This window comes from Bombina bombina, unplaced genomic scaffold (assembly GCF_027579735.1).
Source record: "Bombina bombina isolate aBomBom1 unplaced genomic scaffold, aBomBom1.pri scaffold_1047, whole genome shotgun sequence".
Taxonomy (NCBI): Eukaryota; Metazoa; Chordata; class Amphibia; order Anura; family Bombinatoridae; genus Bombina; species Bombina bombina.
Window position 1 is genome coordinate 790 of NW_026511393.1, and position 13,349 is coordinate 14,138.

General features: G+C 40.7%; 1 long non-coding RNA gene across 1 annotated transcript in view; it reads right to left on the reverse strand.

The window, feature by feature from the left end:
- Nucleotides 1-4,247: 4,247 nt before the first annotated feature.
- Nucleotides 4,248-13,349, reverse strand: part of LOC128643726 (uncharacterized) — a 35,399-nt gene continuing 26,297 nt past the window's right edge. The window contains exon 3 of the long non-coding RNA XR_008399872.1: nucleotides 4,248-4,324. This is a non-coding gene — a long non-coding RNA (uncharacterized LOC128643726). The remainder of the gene's footprint in view (nucleotides 4,325-13,349) is intronic.

Genomic DNA, 13,349 nt, shown 5'->3' on the forward strand with positions numbered 1-13,349 from the left:
AATAATCAAATACTATTTTCTAATATAATTATATTTAACACTTCATAAATATAAGTAATATTTATTGCTGCCCTAGGCATAGGTCTAGTTTGCATTCTGTAGATATGTTCTTGCATATATTATTGTATTTAAATATATACTGATATTTCTATTAGAATATAAGTTCAACTATTTCTATACATGAGACAACAATAAATATTACTTATAACAATTTATTTCTACATTAAAACACTTGCATTATATGCAAGTTTTATCATTTCAATAGAAAATAGGTCTCAAAAAGCACAATTTTCCTCTTTTACACCTAGTTGAGCTGGGGGTAATATTTCTCAATGTATCGACAGCCTCCGACAGTGTATTAACGGTTAGCGCTTTCAATGGAAACCTGGTATAATTTATCGATTAACGGCTTCTATTACTTTCTATGGGACGCGAAAATCTTTTCGGCAGCCGAAGTCCGGCAGCCGATATTGAGGTATAACGCGCCATTGGAAACAGTCGTTAAACGCTATTGCTTTCGACAGCATATTTATCGGTTTGCGAGTGCACGCAAACTGAATTACGACTCAATGGAAGCGAGGCCATAGTCGGCATAACTCTCCCCTCGTTGTTTGGTGAAATTTGTTCAATTTGTACAGATTGACTTTTATTTAAAGTAGCATCAATACAGTTAGTACATAAATTTCTATTGGGCTCCACTTTGGCATTGCAACAAATGACACAGGTATCATCCTCTGAATCAGACATGTTTAACACACTAGCAAATAAACTTGTAACTTGGAAATACAATTCAATTAGAATAATATTAAAACGTACTGTGCCTTTAAGAAGCACAGAAGATCTATGACAGTTGAAAATTAATAAATTGAAACAGTTATAGCCTCAATCCTTGTAAATAACACAACTTTAGCAAAGGTTTAATCCCATTAGCAAAGATAACAAATTCTGAAAGCAGGAAACAAATTACAGAATAAACGTTTTTTATCTCAGTCAAACTATAATTCTCACAGCTCTGCTGAGAGAAATTACCTCCCTCAAAATAAGTTTTGAAGACCCCTGAGCTCTGTAGAGATGAACCGGATCATGCAGGGAATACAATGAGTTGCTGACTAAAATATTTGATGTGTAGTAAAAGCGCCAAAAAACGGCCCCTCCCCCTCACACACAGCAGTGAGGGAGAACAGAAACTGTCAGAAAACAGATTAAGCAACTGCCAAGTGGAAAAATAGTGCCCAAACATTTATTCACTCAGTACCTCAGTAAATGAAAACGATTTTACATTCCAGCAAAAACGTTAAACATAATCTCTAGTTATTAAACAGCTTTATGTATTTCTTACAGTGTAATTCTAGTGAAGTACCATTCCCCAGAATACTGAAGTGTAAAGTATACATACATGACATTATATCGGTATGGCAGGATTTTCTCATCAATTCCATTGTCAGAAAATAAAAACTGCTACATACCTCTATGCAGATTCATCTGCCCGCTGTCCCCTGATCTGAAGTTTACCTCTCCTCAGATGGCCGAGAAACAGCAATATGATCTTAACTACTCCGGCTAAAATCATAACAAAAACTCTGGTAGATTCTTCTTCAAACTCTGCCAGAGAGATAATAACACACTCCGGTGCTATTTTAAAATAACAAACTTTTGATTGAAGATATAAAACTAAGTATAATCACCATAGTCCTCTCACACATCCTATCTAGTTGTTGGGTGCAAGAGAATGACTGGGAGTGACGTAGAGGGGAGGAGCTATATGCAGCTCTGCTGGGTGAATCCTCTTGCACTTCCTGTTGGGGAGGAGTAATATCCCAGAAGTAATGATGACCCGTGGACTGATCACACTTAACAGAAGAAATAAACGTTTTTTATCTCAGTCAAACTATAATTCTCACAGCTCTGCTGAGAGAAATTACCTCCCTCAAAATAAGTTTTGAAGACCCCTGAGCTCTGTAGAGATGAACCGGATCATGCAGGGAATACAATGAGTTGCTGACTGAAATATTTGATGCAGTAAAAGCGCCAAAAAAAACGGCCCCTCCCCCTCACACACAGCAGTGAGGGAGAACAGAAACTGTCAGAAAAACAGATTAAGCAACTGCCAAGTGGAAAAATAGTGCCCAAACATTTATTCACTCAGTACCTCAGTAAATGAAAACGATTTTACATTCCAGCAAAAACGTTAAACATAATCTCTAGTTATTAAACAGCTTTATGTATTTCTTACAGTGTAATTCTAGTGAAGTACCATTCCCCAGAATACTGAAGTGTAAAGTATACATACATGACATTATATCGGTATGGCAGGATTTTCTCATCAATTCCATTGTCAGAAAATAAAAACTGCTACATACCTCTATGCAGATTCATCTGCCCGCTGTCCCCTGATCTGAAGTTTACCTCTCCTCAGATGGCCGAGAAACAGCAATATGATCTTAACTACTCCGGCTAAAATCATAACAAAAACTCTGGTAGATTCTTCTTCAAACTCTGCCAGAGAGATAATAACACACTCCGGTGCTATTTTAAAATAACAAACTTTTGATTGAAGATATAAAACTAAGTATAATCACCATAGTCCTCTCACACATCCTATCTAGTCGTTGGGTGCAAGAGAATGACTGGGAGTGACGTAGAGGGGAGGAGCTATATGCAGCTCTGCTGGGTGAATCCTCTTGCACTTCCTGTTGGGGAGGAGTAATATCCCAGAAGTAATGATGACCCGTGGACTGATCACACTTAACAGAAGAAATTGGTATTATTACCTGTATTGATTTTGCATTAGTTGATATATTACAAATATGTTTATTTCTTATTTAACATTAAATTGATGTTGATGATGTATTCAACATTATTTGTTATTTTTGGTTCTTTAATTGTCATCAAAAATGGCCATCAGTGATGTTAGCATGGGCAGTGGTATCTTGTTTTTTGAGTCCGTGCATGCATCTATGGTTGCCCTATATTGTTATTGTAGTTAATATTATAGTTAATTTTTGGGGTGTTCATTCTTTACACTTTGTGTGTTGAATTTGATGTGGCCATTTGGTGGTCGATATGTGCTGGTTAAAGTGATTGTAAACTTGAACGGCGGAATGTATAACAAAATGAAAGGCTAATTATTTATATATTTTAGGGTCTTCAATGATTTTGATCAATGAAAGTGCCCACCATTTACTTTTTTATTAAAAATATTGTTGAAAGAATAGTTTAAGTTTACAATCACTTTAATTTGTGTTCGGAAGGACTGTGATCACCAAAGCTGTTTCTGTCCATGCATCATATTGGCGATTTTCCCTCTATTTGCTCAGATCCAAATGTTGTTATCTCTTGGATCATGATCACTCAAAATTTAAAATCACCAGTTGGGAACCGAAAAAACTATTATAAATGGGATCTGAGGGATTGGAATCAACCCCATAGCTACATGTAAACAATAGTGCAATAATAAAATGCTCTAACACGTTAGACTTTTGTTGTTGTTGCTTTTTTATGTCCCTTTAATGTACTATGATTTTTTTTCTTGATATTAGCAGAACTAGTTAGTACATTTTTCAAGACATAATCCTTAATATTAAATTATGGTAATTCAAATACAATGACACGTTGAAACATTTTGTAGTGCAGACCCTTTCTTGTGATTCACCTGCTGAGAACTCCGACTGTACCACTGTTTACATGTTATAGGTAAAGGGTGAGAGAGATGGATCTGCTGCTAATGTGAGGAGGTAGATAAATCACTGTTCTGTATGTTGCAGCAGTTATTGGGTTAATGAATATAGGGCCAGCTTAAGAGTGGAGCGCAAATTAATGCTTTCGCTTGAGTGTTAATTGCGCTAGAAGTAAGCTTTTTGCGCATGTCGGGTAGCGCTCGTATTATGAGTTGAAAGTAAACTGTTTTCCCTTTTCTGCTAACTCGACAAGTGCAAAAAACTGAAGTTAGAATATTGCGTGCTCATTCACGTATTCCTCAATAGAAGTCAATGCAGAAAAAAGTGTCAGGTCTAGGAGGTAATGTGCTAGATACATTGGGGCAGATTTATTAAGTGTTGAATGGACATGATTTGCTATAGCGAATCATGTCCGCTCGACATCGCTAAATGCAGACAATATACACTGTCTACATTTATCAGTGCACAAGCATTTCTGTGAAGGAGCTAATTACAGAACTCAGTGTGATTTCTATCCAAGGGTTAATTTTTCGTTTTGTCCCCAAATAATTAAAAAAATAAATGATACTTACTGTTGGGTTGTGCTTTCCTTTGAAGAAACGACTCATAATCCATCCCTCCCTTTGTAAGAGGTGTAAGCTGCTTATCTATAAAATTGTAAAAAAAAAGTACAAACTCAAGAAAACATAATTTTAGCTTACACAGATATGAATATTTAAACAATGAATACATTAGTCTAATGGTCTTAAACGAGAGGATACTCTTAAGGGATACTGAAAAATTATTAAAATGTGTTTAGTCAGTCAGAGCATGTACCTCTGTATATGGGTGATGTTATTAAAGGTGTATAAGTAATTTTTTTTTATAAAATGATTTGTTTTAAAAGGGTCATTAAAGTATTTCTTACATATATGTATCAGAAATGAATGACTGTTGCAAAACATCTGCCTTAGTTTAAAAGCCTTTTATATATTGCTTATGCCATCTCCTTTGTAGTGGCCAGTAAGAAACCAGTATCAATGAGCTCCCGCACATATTAAACCATCATAGCACAGCATTTAGGAGGATCAGGGTTCTAAATTCCATGGAATGTACTTCAACTGTCTGAGGGTAGCGAAAAAATAAAGCAAGAAAGCGTTGGTAAAATAAATGATAAACGTGGGAAGTTTTTTTCACTGTACTTAATTAAACATTATGGGCTAGATTACAAGGGATGCGCTAACATTATCACTGTTGCAATATTTCAATATCGTGACCGCACTAACTTGCATGCGTATTACAAGTTGAAAGTTAAATTGTGCTTGTCGAATTAGCGTGACTGAAGACCATGTGTAAAGGGTTAGGAGGACTAAAATAACACTCATATATACACTATCTAATAAACATTATTAATATCAATACCTATTAATTCAAATATTTTATGAGGATTAAATGGTATATGACAAGAAGTTTGAATAGATATATACCTTTAAACATGTATTTTTATTCAATATTGATATTTAATATGTTATACTGTATATTTACTGCAAATATTTTACATTTCAGTGTTCTAAACATAGTAGAAAATGTTCCTAACATTTTTAAAATAGCTATTCCTATATATCTGTATATATTCATATAGATATATAGGTAAGATATATATTTTACAAAAACAGCATCAGATATATACTGTATATATATAGAAATATACATTTAAAAAAAAAAAAAAACATCAGAATGTCGGGATAGCTTATCATGACAACTGTTACATAATATAGCCGGAGATATACAGCCCCATTTATCAAGCTCCGTATGGAGATTGAAGGGCCGTGTTTCTGGCGAGTCTTCAGACTCGCCAGAAACACAACTTATGAAGCAGCGGTCTAAAGACCGCTGCTCCATAATCCTGTCCGCCTGCTCTGAGCAGGCGGTCAGGAATCGCCTGAAATCAACCCGATCGAATACGATCGGGTTGATTGACACCTCCCTGCTGGCGGCCGTGAGTCAGCAGGGGGCGGAGTTGCACCAGCAGCTCTTGTGAGCTGCTGGTGCAATGTTAAATGCGGAGAGCGTATTGCTCTCCGCATTTAGCGAGGTCTTGCGGACCTGATCCGCAATCTCAGCTTGCTTACAACAGATACACTTAGCTTTGGTAGAACTGTGTTCAGGCAGCATGTTTCCTACAGTAGCTTCTGAGGCAGGATCAGACTGAGACATTTTTGCAAAAATGTAAAAGAGAAAATAAGATTCAAACAAATATCCAATTTCCTCATATAGCAGTTTCAGGAATGGAAAAAATGCATATGCTAAATAGGACTCTCAATAAACAGTATTCATACAGAGATACTGATATAAAATCATTCAACAACATGTTCCTAAGTACACAACCATGCAAAAGTCAATTTAATTGTCGCAAAATGAGCTGTAATGCTGTTGGTTGTAGAATCAAGGCGTATGAGATACGGCACAGGCTGCACTTTCCCTTCTCCTTCACAGGTAGCAGCTCTAAAAAGTAATCAAAAAAACATAATTTATGCTTACCTGATAAATTCCTTTCTCCTGTAGTGTGGTCAGTCCACGGGTCATCATTACTTCTGGGATATTAACTCCTCCCCAACAGGAAGTGCAAGAGGATCACCCAAGCAGAGCTGCTATATAGCTCCTCCCCTCTACGTCACACCCAGTCATTCGACCAAGAACCAACGAGAAAGGAGAAACTAAAGGGTGCAGTGGTGACTGGAGTATAATTTAAAAATTTAGACCTGCCATAAAAAACAGGGCGGGCCGTGGACTGACCACACTACAGGAGAAAGGAATTTATCAGGTAAGCATAAATTATGTTTTCTCCTGTTAAGTGTGGTCAGTCCACGGGTCATCATTACTTCTGGGATACCAATACCAAAGCTAAAGTACACGGATGACGGGAGGGACAGGCAGGATCTTTATACGGAAGGAACCACTGCCTGAAGAACCTTTCTCCCAAAAACAGCCTCCGAAGAAGCAAAAGTGTCAAATTTGTAAAATTTGGAAAAAGTATGAAGAGAAGACCAAGTTGCAGCCTTGCAAATCTGTTCAACAGAGGCCTCATTCTTAAAGGCCCAAGTGGAAGCCACAGCTCTAGTAGAATGAGCTGTAATTCTTTCAGGAGGCTGCTGTCCAGCAGTCTCATAAGCTAAACGTATTATGCTACGAAGCCAAAAAGAGAGAGAGGTAGCAGAAGCTTTTTGACCTCTCCTCTGTCCAGAATAAACGACAAACAGGGAAGAAGTTTGCCGAAAATCTGTAGTTGCCTGTAAATAAAATTTCAGTGCACGGACTACATCTAAATTGTGTAGAAGTCGTTCCTTCTTTGAAGAAGGATTAGGACACAATGATGGAACAACAATCTCTTGATTGATATTCCTGTTAGTGACCACCTTAGGTAAGAACCCAGGTTTAGTACGCAGAACTACCTTATCTGAATGAAAAATCAGATAAGGAGAATCACAATGTAAGGCCGATAACTCAGAGACTCTTCGAGCCGAGGAAATAGCCATTAAAAACAGAACTTTCCAAGATAATATTTTTATATCAATGGAATGAAGGGGTTCAAACGGAACACCCTGTAAAACGTTAAGAACTAGGTTTAAACTCCATGGCGGAGCAACAGTTTTAAACACAGGCTTAATCCTGGCCAAAGCCTGACAAAAAGCCTGAACGTCTGGAACTTCTGACAGACGTTTGTGTAACAGAATGGACAGAGCTGAGATCTGTCCCTTTAAGGAACTAGCGGATAAACCCTTTTCTAAACCTTCTTGTAGAAAAGACAATATCCTAGGAATCCTAACCTTACTCCAAGAGTAACCTTTGGATTCGCACCAATATAGGTATTTACGCCATATTTTATGGTAAATCTTTCTGGTAACAGGCTTCCTAGCCTGTATTAAGGTATCAATTACTGACTCAGAAAATCCACGTTTTGATAAAATCAAGCGTTCAATTTCCAGGCACTCAGCTTCAGAGAAATTAGATTTTGATGTTTGAAGGGACCCTGAATCAGAAGGTCCTGTCTCAGAGGCAGAGACCAAGGTGGACAGGATGACATGTCCACTAGATCTGCATACCATGTCCTGCGTGGCCACGCAGGCGCTATTAGAATCACTGATGCTCTCTCCTGTTTGATCCTGGCAATCAATTGAGGAAGCATCGGAAAGGGTGGAAACACATAAGCCCTCCCGAAGGTCCAAGGTGCTGTCAAAGCATCTACCAGGGCCGCTCCCGGATCCCTGGATCTGGACCCGTAACAAGGAAGCTTGGCGTTCTGTCGAGACGCCATGAGATCTATTTCTGGTTTGCCCCAACGTCGAAGTATTTGGGCAAAGACCTCCGGATGAAGTTCCCACTCCCCCGGATGAAAAGTCTGACGACTTAGGAAATCCGCCTCCCAGTTCTCCACTCCCGGGATGTGGATTGCTGATAGGTGGCAAGAGTGAGACTCTGCCCAGAGAATTATCTTTGATACTTCCATCATCGCTAGGGAGCTTCTTGTCCCTCCTTGATGGTTGATGTAGGCTACAGTCGTGATGTTGTCCGACTGAAACCTGATGAACCTCTGAGTTGTTAACTGAGGCCAAGCCAGAAGGGCATTGAGAACTGCTCTCAATTCCAGAATGTTTATTGGAAGGAGACTCTCCTCCTGAGTCCATGATCCCTGAGCCTTCAGGGAATTCCAAACAGCGCCCCAACCTAGAAGGCTGGCGTCTGTTGTTACGATTGTCCAGTCTGGCCTGCTGAAGGGCATCCCCCTGGACAGGTGTGGCCGAGAAAGCCACCATAGAAGAGAATTTCTGGTCTCTTGATCCAGATTCAGAGTAGGGGACAAATCTGAGTAATCCCCATTCCACTGACTTAGCATGCACAATTGCAGCGGTCTGAGATGCAGGCGTGCAAAGGGTACTATGTCCATTGCCGCTACCATTAAGCCGATTACCTCCATGCATTGAGCCACTGACGGGTGTTGAATGGAATGAAGGACACGGCAAGCATTTTGAATCTTTGTTAACCTGTCTTCTGTCAGGTAAATCCTCATTTCTACAGAATCTATAAGAGTCCCCAAGAAGGGAACTCTTGTGAGTGGAAAGAGAGAACTCTTCTCTTTGTTCACCTTCCACCCATGCGACCTTAGAAATGCCAGTACTAACTCTGTATGAGACTTGGCAGTTTGAAAGCTTGACGCTTGTATCAGAATGTCGTCTAGGTACGGAGCCACCGAAATTCCTCGTGGTCTTAGTACCGCTAGAAGAGAGCCCAGAACCTTTGTGAAGATTCTTGGAGCCGTAGCCAATCCGAAAGGAAGAGCTACAAACTGGTAATGCCTGTCTAGGAAGGCAAATCTTAGATACCGGTAATGATCTTTGTGAATCGGTATGTGAAGGTAGGCATCCTTTAAATCCACTGTGGTCATGTACTGACCCTTTTGGATCATGGGTAAGATTGTCTGAATAGTTTCCATTTTGAACGATGGAACTCTTAGGAATTTGTTTAGGATCTTTAAATCCAAGATTGGTCTGAAGGTTCCTTCTTTCTTGGGAACCACAAACAGATTTGAGTAAAACCCCAGTCCGTGCTCCGACCGCGGAACCGGATGGATCACTCCCATTAGTAAAAGATCTTGTACACAGCGTAGAAACGCCTCTTTCTTTATTTGGTTTGTTGACAACCTTGAAAGATGAAATCTCCCTTTTGGGGGAGAGGATTTGAAGTCCAGAAGATATCCCTGAGATATGATCTCTAACGCCCAGGGATCCTGGACATCTCTTGCCCAAGCCTGGGCGAAGAGAGAAAGTCTGCCCCCCACTAGACCCGTTCCCGGATCGGGGGCCCTCAATTCATGCTGTCTTAGGGGCAGCAGCAGGTTTTCTGGCCTGCTTGCCCTTATTCCAGGACTGGTTAGGCTTCCAGCCTTGTCTGTAGCGAGCAACAGCTCCTTCCTGTTTTGGTGCAGAGGAGGTTGATGCTGCTCCTGCCTTGAAGTTACGAAAGGCACGAAAATTAGACTGTCTAGCCCTAGGTTTGGCTCTGTCTTGAGGCAGGGCATGGCCTTTACCTCCTGTAATGTCAGCGATAATTTCTTTCAAACCGGGCCCGAATAAGGTCTGCCCCTTGAAAGGTATGTTAAGTAATTTAGATTTAGAAGTAACATCAGCTGACCAGGATTTTAGCCACAGAGCTCTACGTGCTTGAATGGCGAATCCGGAATTCTTAGCCGTAAGTTTAGTTAAATGTACTACGGCATCTGAGATAAATGAATTAGCTAGCTTAAGGGCTTTAAGCTTGTTTGAAATCTCATCTATAGTTGCTGAGTCAAGAGTCTCTTCCAGAGACTCGGACCAAAATGCGGCCGCAGCCGTGACAGACGCAATACATGCAAGGGGTTGCAATATAAAACCTTGTTGAACAAACATTTTCTTAAGGTAACCCTCTAACTTTTTATCCATTGGATCTGAAAAGGCACAGCTATCCTCCACCGGGATAGTGGTACGCTTAGCCAGAGTAGAAACTGCTCCCTCCACCTTAGGGACCGTCTGCCATAAGTCCCGTGTGATGGCGTCTATTGGAAACATTTTTCTAAATACAGGAGGGGGGGAAAAGGGTACACCGGGTCTATCCCACTCCTTAGTAATTATCTCTGTAAGCCTCTTAGGTATAGGAAATACGTCAGTACTCGCCGGTACCGCATAGTATCTATCCAGCCTACATAATTTCTCTGGGATTGCAACGGTGTTACAATCATTCAGAGCCGCTAATACCTCCCCTAGCAGTACGCGGAGGTTTTCAAGCTTAAACTTAAAATTAGAAATGTCTGAATCCACTCTATTGGGATCAGAACCGTCACCTGCAGATTGAAGCTCTCCGTCCTCATGTTCCGCATACTGTGACGCAGTATCTGACATGGCCCTATTATTATCAGCGCACTCTGTTCTCACCCCAGAGTGGTCACGCTTCCCTCTAAGTTCTGGTAATTTAGACAAAACTGCAGTCATAACATTAGCCATGTCCTGCAATGTGATTTGTAATGGCCGCCCTGAAGTACCCGGCGTTACAATATCACGCACCTCCCGAGCGGGAGATGCAGGTACTGACACATGAGGGGAGTTAGACGGCATAACTTTCCTCTCGTTGTCTGGTGAATGATGTTCAATTTGTACAGATTGACTTTTATTTAAAGTAGCATCAATGCAATTAGTACATAAATTTCTATTGGGCTCCACTTTGGCTTTAGCACATATAGCACAGAGATATTCCTCTGAGTCAGACATGTTTAACACACTAGCAATTAAACCAGCAAACTTGGAAATACTTTTCAATTCAATTTACAAATAATATGAAAAAAACGTACTGTGCCTTTAAGAAGCACAGAAAAGTTATGACAGTTGAGTAATAATAAACCGGATAAACTATAAAATCAAATTCTTTCCGGTAAAAAACATAATTTATGCTTACCTGATAAATTCCTTTCTTCTGTAGTGTGATCAGTCCACGGGTCATCATTACTTCTGGGATATTACTCCTCCCCAACAGGAAGTGCAAGAGGATTCACCCAGCAGAGCTGCATATAGCTCCTCCCCTGTACGTCACTCCCAGTCATTCGACCAAGGACCAACGAGAAAGGAAAAGCCAAGGGTGAAGTGGTGACTGGAGTATAAATTAAAAAATATTTACCTGCCTTAAAAACAGGGCGGGCCGTGGACTGATCACACTACAGAAGAAAGGAATTTATCAGGTAAGCATAAATTATGTTTTCTTCTGTTAAGTGTGATCAGTCCACGGGTCATCATTACTTCTGGGATACCAATACCAAAGCAAAAGTACACGGATGACGGGAGGGATAGGCAGGCTCTTTATACAGAAGGAACCACTGCCTGAAGAACCTTTCTCCCAAAAATAGCCTCCGATGAAGCAAAAGTGTCAAATTTGTAAAATTTGGAAAAAGTATGAAGCGAAGACCAAGTTGCAGCCTTGCAAATCTGTTCAACAGAGGCCTCATTCTTGAAGGCCCAAGTGGAAGCCACAGCTCTAGTAGAATGAGCTGTAATTCTTTCAGGAGGCTGCTGTCCAGCAGTCTCATAAGCTAAACGAATTATGCTACGAAGCCAAAAAGAAAGAGAGGTAGCGGAAGCTTTTTGACCTCTCCTCTGCCCAGAGTAAATGACAAACAGAGAAGACGTTTGTCGAAATTCCTTAGTTGCCTGTAAGTAAAATTTTAGAGCACGGACTACATCCAGGTTGTGCAGTAGACGTTCCTTCTTTGAAGAAGGATTTGGGCATAAAGAAGGAACAACAATCTCTTGATTGATATTCCTGTTAGTAACTACCTTAGGTAAGAACCCAGGTTTAGTACGCAGGACTACCTTATCCGAATGAAAAATCAAATAAGGAGAATCACAATGTAAGGCTGATAATTCAGAGACTCTTCGAGCCGAGGAAATAGCCATTAAAAATAGAACTTTCCAAGATAACAACTTTATATCAATGGAATGAAGGGGTTCAAACGGAACGCCCTGTAAAACATTAAGAACAAGGTTTAAACTCCATGGTGGAGCAACAGTTTTAAACACAGGCTTAATCCTGGCCAAAGCCTGACAAAAAGCCTGGACGTCAGGAACTTCTGACAGACGTTTGTGTAACAGAATGGACAGAGCTGAGATCTGTCCCTTTAAAGAACTAGCAGATAAACCCTTTTCTAAACCTTCTTGTAGAAAAGACAATATCCTAGGAATCCTAACCTTACTCCAAGAGTAACCTTTGGATTCACACCAATATAGGTATTTACGCCATATCTTATGGTAAATCTTTCTGGTAACAGGTTTCCTAGCCTGTATTAAGGTATCAATAACTGACTCAGAAAACCCACGTCTTGATAAAATCAAGCGTTCAATTTCCAAGCAGTCAGCTTCAGAGAAGTTAGATTTTGATGTTTGAAGGGACCCTGTATCAGAAGGTCCTGTTTCAGAGGTAGAGACCAAGGTGGACAGGATGACATGTCCACCAGGTCTGCATACCAAGTCCTGCGTGGCCACGCAGGTGCTATTAGAATCACTGATGCTCTCTCTTGTTTGATTCTGGCAATCAATCGAGGAAGCAACGGGAAGGGTGGAAACACGTAAGCCATCCTGAAGTCCCAAGGTGCTGTCAGAGCATCTATCAGGACTGCTCCTGGATCCCTGGATCTGGACCCGTAACGAGGAAGCTTGGCGTTCTGTCGAGACGCCATGAGATCTATCTCTGGTTTGCCCCAACGTCGAAGTATTTGGGCAAAGACCTCCGGATGAAGTTCCCACTCCCCCGGATGAAAAGTCTGACGACTTAAGAAATCCGCCTCCCAGTTCTCCACTCCCGGGATGTGGATTGCTGACAGGTGGCAAGAGTGAGACTCTGCCCAGCGAATTATCTTTGATACTTCCATCATAGCTAGGGAGCTTCTTGTCCCTCCCTGATGGTTGATGTAAGCTACAGTCGTGATGTTGTCCGACTGAAACCTGATGAACCCCCGAGTTGTCAACTGGGGCCAAGCCAGGAGGGCATTGAGAACTGCTCTCAATTCCAGAATGTTTATTGGCAGGAGACTCTCCTCCTGACTCCATTGTCCCTGAGCCTTCAGAGAATTCCAGACGGCACCCCAACCTAGAAGGCTGGCGTCTGTTGTTACAATTG